Here is a 13742-nt window from a genome sequence, read left to right as displayed (position 1 = left end):
AATGAAGACAACCTTTGGTTCATCAAGAATGTTCCAGTAGCAGGTGCCAAGCTGATAAACTCACTTGGTGAAGGCTGCCCCCCCCACATCTTTTTCACTTTTTTTTCCATTGCTTTCTTCTTTTTGCAGTTTTATGTCAGATCCTTAGAGAGTCAGTTATTTAAATCAACATCTTCCTATCAGAATTTTCTGGCTCACATGAAAACACATACACATTAACACACATATCTTTCTTTTTATTCACTTTCAGGTGTCCTTGGGCTCGTCTCTCTGGCCTGCTGACTTTGGTTGTCAGATTTCCAATACAAAGATCGGTCTCAAAATGTTTATTTCTCAGTCTCAGTTGATTTCACACATCCTCTTCTTTAGTCAAATGTCTGAGAGTTCAAATAAATTTGATGTTTTCTTTAGCTGCTCAAGTTCAGTCGGGCCTTGTAGCAAGATAATTATACTCCGTCCTTGACATGTTTCAGACTGGCTTTTGCTTTCATCACTAAAGAATGTTAAAATAGTTTAAAACACAAATGAAAATTATTATGAACCCAAATTTCAGTGTAATAAAGGTTCTGTTTTTAGTTTTGCGGATTTTTTAAGATTGAGTCAGACAAGCTCATGGACGCTTCTTGTCATTAGTATTTTGCTGATGTTCAGTTGTGATCTTACTAAATATTAGATACAAAAAGTAGTTAATACTCAAAACTGATGGGACTATAACACACTTGCTTTGGTAAAAAAAGAAATAGATGTATACACTGAGCTAAGCCAAAACGCTAAAAAAACATTAAAAACCTATTATTATTTATTAATCCTTTATTTATCCAGGTAAAAAATCTCATTGAGATTAAAAATCTCATTTCCAAGAGAGACCTGGCATCATGGCAACAACATTACTAAGCAACTTAGCATTAACTTAGCATATGCTAATGGACCAAGTTACAGACTCGCCAAACAAATATTTTTTTGCGTTTTTAAAGAGTTATATAAAACTGTTAAACGTGTTACCTGCTGAAATGTGCGGTACTTTGTATCATGAGTAACACTGCAAACATGCTGACGTCACATTAGCTTAGATTCTGGCTAACCTTAGCAGTGCTAGCAACAGCAGCCGTTGTAGAACGTGATTTCATCTAGCTTTGGTATAAAAATTCAGTTTATTCTGACACTATATACAAAAATGTTACCATACACTTTAATAGGACCAGGAGGTTTTTGGGGGGTTTTTTGCAACCACAGCTATTGCCATCTGGCGGCCTTTACAGAAAGACTGCAGGTTTAAGGCTCTTCTGCTTTGACTTTATTCTTTCTGACCTACTAAAAGATGTCAATGTTTTATTTGTCTGTGGTCCAGACCTTAACCCCTCTGAGCATCTTTAGGATGTGCTGGAGAAGCAGTCCAAAATGAACACTGGGAGACTTTGGCGAAACTTAAAGTTTGTGACGCTGCATAAGCTTATCAAAATGATGCCACAGCAAATGCATGGCATCACCACAGCTAAATTGACTCTAATGAAATGTTACCTGTGTGTGATGTTTTTCCCCATCCAGATATATACACATATGAAAAAAGAAACAGTTTATGTGTTATTTTACTCATGTGTGCTACTAATGAAACTTTAAGGCTATTTGCCAACCAAATTTAAAGTTTAAAAAGAAAAAAAGTAACTTCTAAAAGGTAAAACAAGCTATTGCAAGCAGCTTTCGAGAGTAGTTTGTGGGCTGTGATCAAATAGTCTACACTCAGTGTAAAACTACATTTTTGCTATACTTACCATTACCGCCTCATGTTCTGATTTAAAATGGTTATTTGACTCAAATACAGTGATTTGCATGGGTTGTTGATTTTTATTCAAGATACATTCAAGATACATCTTAACACATAACCAGACACATGCACTAGCTCATGGACAGTGACTTATCACTGGCTTTCAGCATCTGTCATTGCCCACTTTATCACTGAGTTGTGCCTAGTCGCTGTATCAACACACATTTATTCTCTGTGATTTTAAAAATACCAGTGATTTATAAATAGTAATGGCCATGTTGCATCTTACTAAGCAAGAGGAAGTCACCAAGTGTCATCAACAGAGCGTTTGATCTCTCAGCTCTGTGGATGAGCTGCCCCTGCACTCCTCCTCCTCCTTAGCCACGCCGCTGCCTATTATTTCAGTTGTGTAATTGAGATGCAGAAACATTGACAGAACTCATTTACTGCGATGGAGAACTGTGTAATGTGGAAAGGAACACAGATTATTACATCAACCCGCACACACACAACAGCAGACAGATACACATGGTTGTAAAAGTGAATGTAATTTGGCACCACGTTTGAAGAGCTTCTTAAATTGTTCTGCGAGGATGTGAACTTGTAGTCGTACGTGTAGCCGTGGAGGCAGAAGTGACCAAAGGTGCCAACGTGCTGGGCCACTCCTTCCATGCACAGTTTGAACTTGTACACAGGTGTTTATTATGAGACTCCCACATCAGTATGTGTGTTAGCGAGCGGCTATTGAAACGGGATTACATGTTTATCCATCTGGAAATATCATCAGCATCTTTTGAATCTTCTTTTTGTCTCTCTTGAACATCCTCTCTCCCCTCTTTCTCTATCAGGATGACAAAGACGGTGGTTCATCCTCTTGAGACAAAGGACCTCAGTCACACACATGTGGACACACACAGACACACACATACACCAGAGCACCGAGGTCTGCTGTCATACACCTCTCATTAATTCCTACCTGTCAGCCAGCTCCCCCTACCGTATCGGCCCCCCGAAAGGTGACAGCTTTCCAATGACTGACAAAGGCTCTTTAGGTGATACAGAAGATCCCTAGCAACCGCTGGCTTCTGTAAAGTGCCCCTCAAATGTCACTTTTGCTGCTTGGAGACGTGCACACTCACACACCCACACACAGTATTTTTAAAAAAGAGGCCTGCTCTCAAGTCTTCAACCATCTTTGACATCCCGAGGCTATGGATGTCACAGAGGCCTCAGCTCTTAAAGCTTTTAACATCCGAGAGAGATGGCGTTGTTTGACAGCGCTATTGGTGGATGCCATTGTTGCGTGTCGTTTTCTCCCCAAGTGCATGGGATTTGCTTGTTTTTTCTGTTGTAAGAGGCAGATAAGGAAGAGCAAGAAACAGAACCAAACTTTCCCTCTGTGTCCATTCAGCTGTCATGAGTTGAGTGGCAACAGCGAGCAATATTGGTGTCGGCTCACACTAGCTGGTAAGGGGTCAAGTACAGAGAAATGCTGGCTTCTCGTATTGACGTCATTCAGCTGTCGAGGCTGATTCCATAGAGCAGCAGTGCCTGTTTCCAGCATTGTCTGTATTGCAGAGCTGATGATAGTAGGCTGAGGCATTTAAAATATACGACTATTGTAAAACTTCACACCTGAGACACTCGGAGGTGGGTGAGAATAACTAGCTTTCTCAATGCCCAGCGAGTGAAAACGTGTCATTGTGACAAACAGGGATTACTTATTTGTCCAACATAATATTCAAAACAGTTTTTGCCTGTTATAGTGATTGTAGTTGAATGGAGATTAATGTACAATACACATGAATGGCTTGTTATGGCTTTCAGAGCGGACAGTGTGTGCAGACTTTCTCTGTGGTCGAGCTTTCTGAAATAAATGTTCTTCTGTAAGACGCTCGAGTAAACCTGGACCCATAAGATTTCCATTATGATTACAGTCTTGTCCATACAGTCATATCTGATATTTGATACCTTAGCAAGTTTTAGGTGATCAGTAGCCGGTGTTCTTGCAGTTCTTCCATGGAAGCATCAAATGCTGCCATTTTCTCTGTCATCACAGAGCTGCACACAGGGTGTCCTTTGGAAAAGGTGTCTTCATGAACTAGCTGCTGCAATATTTAGTGATGAGAGGCACCAGTTCTCTGTGAAAGAGCAACTAAGTCTGTGAAGAACATGGAATTCTGAAAGGAAATGGCATTAATGGTAAGAAACCGTTCTTCTTTTTCCAGTTTGTCCCAACCATTCAGTCCTAAGTCCATTTTGGATGGTGCTTTTGATGTTGAGAAACAGAATTGTATAAGTAACATAAAAGCTCTTTTTGTGAATAAAATATTTCCTTTACTATAAAATAAAGGGAATTTGCCACAGTCACATTTTCCCCCTGATTTTTCCAGGTTAGTAGCTTTGTTAAAACTAATGGCTAAAATAACATAGTAAAAATAGCATTTTTGCATTGAGCGAACAATTGCAAATAGTTGCCCTGAGGTTGATCATGCAACACTCTCTTTGTGAGTACACAGGTTGCCTGGTGGGAGGCAACCCGTCTCCAAACAAACAGATTCAACGAATCATCCCATATGGAAAAGATATATATAAATCTTAGAAAGTTTGTATCTGTCTTGTGTGAAACTTGTATGAAAAGCATACAAGAGTGAAAACAGATATAAGATCCTTGAAAAGTTATATAAATGAAACTTGTATGTTTTGAATACTTTACTAAAACAATATATGAAAGTAATGAGAAAGTGGCCACTTCCATGAGTAAATCATATAAGCCTTATATGATTCACTATATGAAGTAGGCCACATCTTATGCAAGTCTTTGATAAGTTTTTACTATTTCTTTTCCATATGGGACGATCCAATTAAGACTGACTGCAGTCATGTTGTCTTTCTCCATTGCCAACATTTTGCAATCACTTTGAGTCAGCATGCGCCAATAAGCTGAACTTGTCTAGGACACCTCTTTCCAAAAGGGGACTGAACTCAACTGGTTGTATTGTGGTTATTTTCCTATATAAATGTAAGGTTGCTGAGCTCTTATTGCAGTTTACTGTCCTGTAGCAACTGTGTCATTATTTTTGGAAGAATTTTGTAGACCTGGTCTCCATCTTTAAAGCAGTGAATTCAATGCACAGGGTCACAATAATTTTGGTTATTCCGATGTCTCCAACCACTTCTCTAGTGTGACTTTAGCACAACACACCCTCCTTTAAAATTTACCCGAAGAGTCACCTTTCAAAAGTATGTTTCATGCTAAGCCTTTGAGAATCTCCTTAATCTCCTTTTTTTTTTATAATCAGTTACTTAGTAAGCAGAATCAATCTGTTTCTAAAATCTACTCAGGAAAGGGATTTGGAAATGACCGTTGCAACAAAGCAATGGAAAGAATCTTTGGAAGCTTCTCACGTTTTCCAACAGTAAAGTCTCTAAAAGGTGAAGATCCAGTGTGTGATACATACAAACTGACTCCAGCCTCATTCTTTCCGACATTGCCCTGATTTGCCAGTTTTACTGGGATTCAGTATAACCGTCAACTAACTTCTTACAACACCTACCTCATGATAAGGATCACCGTGTATGTATGCATGTATATCTATAGGTATGTTGTCTCCTCCAGGCAGTCAGTCTGCATGAAACTGTGCATGAACGTCATCATCCATCCAGCAATTATTAGCATCTTTTTAAAAAGAATTTAAATCCTAGTTCTTTTGATTTTTTTAAACGTTTTTTACGGTTTCCATTTCCATTGTATCACACTTAATGTATGTCACCCATACATCACTTAACAGTCACTGCAACAGAATTTTGTTTGACTCCTCACTAAATACAGAAAGAATAATTTGGAAAAATAAACAAAATTATAACATCACTGGAATTAAGCTGAAAATAACACATTTTTAGCGCAGGGATTGAGTCTCCTAAATTGGCAGATCTCACCATGTTGGACTCGAGTGGTCGAGGGAGTTGATGAGACATCTTAAATTTAAGAAATGAAGATTCACTGTTTGTGGGTCCTCTGATAAATTTGAGAAATCCTGACTATATAAAAATCAAACTTTAATGACAACTATCCCGTTTATATGTAAAAGCAAGCTTTTTTGTGACAACACTTTAAGCCTGCCTCTTTGCAAAATCAAAAGTTGCTGTGTTTGTGCAACCTGACTGTATAGAAGGCAGCCTGCAACAGTTCTCCTGTGGACTGATGGTTACTTAAAGATGGTTTTTTGGAGCTTGTGCAGGTGGTTTGTTCCCAGGACCAATGACAGAGTGTATGAATTTGCTTTGATTTGCTACTATGACAGGTGTCTCGGGCATATAGAAGTGCCTGCAGAGGCTCATGGGTATAGCAGTATGTAGAACAGTTTGTCACAACAGCTGGCAATAAAAAGTATGAGAAATTTAAAAAAAAAGAAAAAAGAAATAAGGGTGCAATAATTAAAAGCAATGACCTGGACATGAACCTACAGTGCTGTTACATGATCAAGTGGACCAGGAGTTTAGAGAAAGTATTTTGGAACCAGTGGTTAAGAGTCAAAGAGTGAAAGGCCTGAAAAATACCTGCGTCTCATTTTAGCAATATGGTTCCTTAAAGCAAACAACCCAAAACATGTGAACTTTACTTTTAAATTGCACTTTTGAATTATACTGATCAATTTAAAAATGGCAAGATTAAAAAAGTCGAACACAAGCAGTCACAAAACAGCTGGATCTAAAAGAATTTACTAATGATGTAGATAAGACAAGCATCAGTGTGGCATTCATTGATGAAGTTTAAAACGGGAAATATATGCGAGAGAGTGATTGAGGGAGCGAGCGTGAGCTTATCAAATTAACCAATCTGCCACACTGTGACTCAAATGAAAATCACAACAGGATGCCGGTGCTTAGAGCACCAAAGCCTCGGTCTGTACGCTGTTCAGCGAAACTAAACTGGACGCTTTTGTGTGATTCTGTGTGGAAACCATGATGGTTACGAACTGTGAGAATGGTATTGTTTGGAATATGCAAGTAACAAGTATACTGGACCAAAGCGTTGACTTATTATTGTGATTTTTTTCAGGTTGAAGTTCTTGAATAAATTACTTTGCTCTCATAAAAGTCTTTGCTGGTCTAAAGCAATTTCTCATCTGCTGCGAACCTCAAATTGAACCGATATAAAACTGATTACTTAGGCTTTCCTAGTTCAGTGAAATTTAGCCAATAAAAGGTCGTATTTATGGCCTTTGTTGCACTGTGCGTTTGGCCACATCATCAAAGGCTTTTTCTGAGTGTATATATTATAGTCGCGCCAAACTAATCTAGAACGATAGTCATATTCAGCATTTCATATGTTAACTGATATTTAGAGCTTGTTAAACACCTCGCATGGCTCTTAAAGCCTGACATTGTCATTCCTCAAGTGGAAATCTTAGCGAGGAATAAATGAGTAAAAGCAGGTGCTGCTAATGAGAAAAAGTGCACCACAAAGCAATTATCACGAGAAATGAAGCAAAATGATTTCAGCGGATGTCACGAAGGTGGAAATTTACCCCATCAGTAAACCAGATGATTGCATTAGTACAACCGCACAACCACAAAGTGACAAGCGCTCAGAGCCAACAGTCACCTTCTGCACCGACTGAGGTGGATTCATCATGTGGTTGTACGGTTTACAACTGAGTACATTTGTAAGGATGGTGAGTGTAACTTCATGATGTTTATGTATGCGTTAAAAATCTCTCATGGTGAAAGCTCTTGATATGAAAAGAAATGACAACTTTAGCACCATTTGTTTTTCACAGCGTCTTTAAATACTTTATCGTAAACTTATTCATCTTATATCTGTTCTTTTATCTTTTTCTGTGGTAATTCTCTGCATAGGAGTCAGCAAAACTGAACTTTGAACCTCGTTACACGACGACCACGTTGATTCTCCCAGTTTTACAGTATCCCCCGCCTGTGGCAGCATCACCCTTTAAGCATAAGGGGAAAAAAATGTTGAAATATATGGCTCAAGCTTTCCTGCAGAAATTAATTATGTAACCTATTGTAGCATACCTCCAAAGTTCACGGTGCATGAAAAACTTAATATGCATGGCCTTCACCTTTACAGGCTCATAAAACTGTAGAGTTGTGCTTAATTTTTTTTTTTTTACTTATTTTACAGTGTGACAGAAATAATTTATTAAGACCGGCATATGATAATAACACTCTGCTTGGGAGAGATGTTAAAAAGTTGGGTTTGATGTCCACTCGCACAGCCACAGAAAGGTCAATAATATTTTTTAATACGCCTCTAATGATATTCATGTTCTTAGTCATCACCTTTAAATTAGATTTTGTGAGGAGCAATGGAATTAATTCCACCGTCTAAAAAAAATCTGAAGTTATGTGCGTCTGTGTAAAATATGTTGCCATTATCAAGATATAACTGTCTGAGTAGACATATATATATATATATATAGATATAGATATATATAGATGGATAGATAGATAAAGGCTTATGGGTTAAAAAATACTGCATGCACTTTTGTGTTAGAGAGAGTTTGATTTCGCTCAGCCCTGCAGTTTTTTTTCTTAGTTGGAGTGAAATGTAGCAAAAACAGTATAACACAATCTGTAAAGGCAAAACTCTTTATTTATCAAGTGGCTCTCTGGCACATCAAGTATTGTATTTAATACTCTGTAGTACTTTACTGTCACTCTGGATGTGTATGCTGTTGCTGTTTGACCTACATCTCAGCTGTGATGTTTGTGTGAAAATGAAAAAAGGTAAAAATGCCACTTTTAAATGCTCCCTCACGCATGTATCACAGACTGGACTCATCAAGTCAGGGTTGTGCGTGTTCTCCGACCAGGGCAGGTCTGGCGGCCCTGCCTACTACTTGATTAGGCCACTCTGACAACCCAGCAGCCTGGTAAGGTCAAGCCCTACAGAGTGTCAGAGAGGTGGGATGATGATGCATCTCTCTGATGTCTCCGTTTTTACCCTCTTGACTTTGTTGTTTTTCTCTTTACTCTTTTTGCCCATCTGTTGGGGACGCGTCTCCCATCAGAGCTGGACATCTAGAATGTTAACCGTCTGCGTGCCTGCAACAGAGCATTGCTTTGTATCGTCTGCAAGTAACAAACCGAAAAGAGACTTGGTGGATTCTCCGCCTGCTTCACCCTACTACACCTGTTGGTTTGTCTGACACACAATAGTTCTTGTAGCATTTTTTTTTTCATATGTTTCAGAGGCTAGTTGTGCAAAAACAAAGTAGTCACTTAACTGTTGCTATGTGGTTAATGTCTTACTAGATGTCTCACGTGTTTCGTGTGAAAATAGAGATATGATTTTTCATATTTCTTGGACAGACTTTTCTTTGCATATTGTCAAAAAATGTTTTAGCAAAATGTTAAAATAACCTAATTGCATTTTTTCTAACATGTAACATCCTTTGTATTAGTTTTCTACCGGAGAAAACTTGGTCTACACATGGTAATGAAAGGCTGTTTGGGATGCTAGCCCAGTGGTTGGGCTTGCACAGGTATTTTGTCTCTTTTCATTCACGTTATTTATTCACTGAATTAGAAACAGACTGCGTTTTTAGAATTTAAACAATAGAATTATATGAATATATACATGTAGGTCTATAATTTAATGGTCAAGGATACAGTTCAAATCTCACTCACCTCCACACAGCAGACCAAATACTGTGTCACGTAGGCGTTAGTGTTGGATTGCTGCTTACCCCCAAATGACAGATGTGTAATCCACAATCGGAAAGGGATTTTTTTGATTTTCAAAGGGTAGAGAATTATAGTTTTGATTGCTATATTTAATTTTTTATTGAATAGACTGGATACTGAATAGACTGAATATAGCAGCGCAAAGATTTTTGTCTTTTAATGCCAGGTTTGGAGCTAGGTGTGTGGTTATATTTTATCCATTATGCCAGACCTTCCCAAAGTGTGGGGCCCGCCCACTTTGGGGGGGGGGGGCACAGAGCCATTGCAGGGGGAGGGGAGGAGGGGGGGCGCGGTATGAAAAGGGGGAAAAAAAAAAAAAAACAACGCTTGGACACTGCTAGCATAATGGACAGGTTTTTGACGGGGCGCCCACACAAACGCAAAGCATGAGATGAAGCATCGCTGAATATGTTTCCAAACCAACTTCATTCTAAGCCAAAGACTAAAAAATATGGTGAAGCATATCTTCCCTTTGGCTTCACCTGCACAAGTGCCAAGGTAGGTCTCCCCTGCAGAATTGGCTTTCCCTTTGTCGGGAGCAGCGCTGGGCTCTCCAAATCACTGACAAACAGTATCCCACATTCTTGATTTTTAGTTCACAAACACGTCTTGTAATGACTAACTACTCCTGACATTTTGGAGATGTTAGCTCTTTATACAGTAAAGTTACAGTGGGATACAAATAATATCAGTCTGATCCTGCCACGATTTGTTCCCTCGGTTCAAATCCCGGACAAACAGTATCCCACAGTTTTTTATGTTTTTGAACCCATTTTGCACAGAGAGGCATTTTTTGAAAAATGTATTGATAGCAATGTTGAATATTATTACACAGGAAAAAAAACAACTACACGTAAAATAATCACACCGTGACTTCTCTGCCTTTCTAAATAGTAACTGAGTGCGTGTAAAACTTGAAGATAGAGACAAAATACTGTCACTGTTAATCTGAATATCTGCCATTCTGCAATTCATCTCATGTAAACAATAATGTGGCGCACAGCGTGACGTACCTTTGACGTTGCGTACGTTTACGTGCGGACGAAACAGCTGCGTTTTCAAAAACACCCGTGTAGGTGCGGACATAGCGTAAAAGAGTTAGTAGTTTATTTTCTTACTACCTGTAATTTATTGCAGATTACTTCTATTTAGTTATTTACTTAATTGTTTACTAAATGTTTGAGGTGTGAAATAAACCGCAGTGGAGCAAAATATGGGTGTGTGTGGTTGGAGGATGTGTTTGTGCGTGCGTGGGGGGGGCGAACATTTTTCTTGTAAAACAAAGGGGGGCATAGCAAAAAAAGTTTGGGAACCACTGCATTATGCCATGCACAGGCTTAGTAGTTTACATGCCCACAGGATGCTCACACCGTGTATTTATGAACTTACATGAACTGCATTTTATCCCCAAAACAAAGAGGTGTTCTTTTCTCCCGGGTGACTGCAAGCGGTTTGTAGGTGACAACAGCTGCTGTGATCCAGATGTTTCGCCCTAAGCCATTCATCCTACACGCTGCTTCTTCTGTAGGAGCATCTCTTCCTGTTAGAATGTAAGCGGGCGTTTCACCTGCTAATTTTGCTGATGGCGCTAGTTGAGCAAGTGGTCGGGGGATTGGCTATTGTCAGTGTGACCGCAGCAATAGTTTCCATCACGTCTGAAAGCAAATGGGTGTAAATCACTAAATAAGAATTCAAACTGCATCTTAACATATCCACGCCTCAAATATTCAGTGGGTAAGGATACAAAAGGATGCCGCTGTGCCAGATTTCTCTTGTTTCCCCTCTTGGTTTTGGTTTGCGCCTTTGCGTCAGCGTCTCCATATGAACAGTGAGAGAGGGTAGAAGTTTGTGCTGTGTGTGTGTGTCGCAGCAGGTGTATATGTGGGGAGCCGTGCATGGGTGTGTGTGACTGTGCTCAGGTGGCAGATACCCTCGGTAAATCATTTCAAATCCATTTATTCAGAAGCCTGTGTGCAGACGACACCTGCACAACGCTGCCAAAGATGTGCCACAATGTCAGCCACTCCGTTTGCAGCTCTGACCCCACCGGCTGGCGTGTGCATGAATGTGCACGTGTTTGTGTATATGCATGCTATGTGCTGTGTCTAGTAGTATTCAGTGTTTGTCTATTTATGTTAGGGTAGGTGACTCTGTCAAATGTGTCTTATTCTAAAAGAGAGAGAGAGAAAGGAAAAGCAGCAGGGGAAGACTTTCTGAGTGGCTGTGTTATTGCTGTGTTGCTTTCAATGACTGCCGCCTTATATCTAGCATCAATCCCGAGGATAAGTAGTTAATTTAATTACTTTAATGAACAAACTGATGCTAAAAAGGAGGAAGCTTTGGTTCCTAAATAGCAAATTAATTTTTAAAAACCGCCAGAGATCAAATTAATGTTATTTTTAGCTCGGATTTAAACATTTTTTTTTTTTTGATATGACAGCTGTCTTAATCTGTGTTCAAAATGAGTTCGTTTGCGTGTGTCGTTTGCACGGTGACAGTCAGTTGTGACAGTTGTAAAGTGTTCTTGAAAAAGCGCCCGACGTGGACACTCAAGGCAGCCAGACGAAAGATTTGCAGGCTGTGATGTCTGTGTGTCAAATTACTTATCTCGCTAAGCATATGCTGGCACTTCAGAATCATATACTTCAAACCGGGATCCTTCAAAAGCATCAAAACGGACTGTCTTATTCAACACATCAGTCATGTAGCCAACAGCAACATGAGCGAGATGTCATTTGCACTCAACAAAAAAAAGAAAAAGAAAGCTTCCGGAGACATTTTAAAGACGCTCTCGATGACTGTTTCAATTTGGAAAGAGCGGTAATGATATCGTCTCAGCTGCCTTTTGTGCTTTTTTTTTTTTTTTCTGAAGATACAAGTCCACGACAAAGACTACTTAGATGTGCACTTCAGCTAAAGCTTTGCCAATTATTAATCTGAGTCCGGAAGACAATTAGTAAATCACTGCAGCACCCATTATCCAGCTGTTGCCCTAGATTTCAGGATTTTGTTGGGGTTTTTTTTGAAGAGTGAGGCAATCTCAGGGTCAATTTAGCCTGCCGCTAATGACAAAACACAAAATAATGATCCACGCTTTCAAACTTTGCACGCGCTTTGTGCCAATAACAAAGTTGTCTTTTGTTTTGAAAGTCTGAAATAAAATTATACAAACAATAATGACCCTCCTGCTAGATTGTAAAAAGAAAAACAACAAAAATGTCTTTGCCAAATGCTACTGTAGCGATCCCCCTCCTTACACCTCAGCTCTCACAGCGCACCGGTCCTTGAGCTCGGTGCAAATATCTCACTTGGTTTGTACTGTTCCAAGTGTTGCAGAGGGCTAAACTATTTCATACTGCGTTAATTGGCCAGTGTCATTCCTGACGTTTGAATAAACAGAGAAAAAGAGGGAAAGCTGAGACAAATGGTGGCTAATTAAAGTGGTGTGTGTGTGTGTGTGTGTGTGTGAGAGAGAGAGAGAGAGTATTACAGAGTGAGAAACCAGCTGACAAAAAAAAAGGAGTGACGAAACACCCCGTCTGACAAAAGCAACTACTTTTTTTTGTGATGGAAACTTAAGATGAATAGAGTAAAAAAAAGAAATCATTCTGCTTTCTTTGAAATCCTCTGCCTCTCTAATTGGGTTTTATTTAACGCTGACTGAGGGAGAAAGGGATTTGCCACATATTAAGAACAGGTGATTTTTAAGCCTTTGGCTGGAAGTATTTTTGAGAATTGTCATTAAAGAAAACAAAAAAACGTGTATAGTAGAGCCATCTCTCTTCTCCTGACCCTCACCGCTGCAAGCAATCTGATAAAACTACCAGGAAAACTAATCTTAAAGAAGAGAGAAGAAAAATAAAGAGAAAGTAGGTAGAGAAATGTTTGAACTCCCACCCAAGGGGGGACTCTTGTTTTTAGAGGTAGTGGGTTGGTCCGCCACATCATCCCCTGGGGGAATTCTCCTCCTCACCATTTCTCTGCTACTCTACAGTAGCCTCACCTTATGTTACAGTCCCTCTCCATCTCTCCTTGTCTGTGTGTGTGTGTCTGAAAGACTCACGTGTGTAGGTGCGCACACATATACAAACCCTCAAACACTCGCCCAGCCCCCCCATCTCGCTTTTCTCACATTTGACCACTTGTCAGTTGATGTTTATGGGCCATTGTTTGCAGTGCTGATGATCATTGTCACCGGTTGATTCCATTACACGTAGCTCTCTGATGGATGGGGCCTACCCTGGCGTCCACTGATATGGGTGTCCTT

Source organism: Perissodus microlepis, chromosome 22 (assembly GCF_051167445.1).
Source record: "Perissodus microlepis isolate ML-2025 ecotype Zambia chromosome 22, ASM5116744v1, whole genome shotgun sequence".
NCBI lineage: Eukaryota > Metazoa > Chordata > Actinopteri > Cichliformes > Cichlidae > Perissodus > Perissodus microlepis.
Note: the sequence above shows the minus strand (reverse complement) of the source record.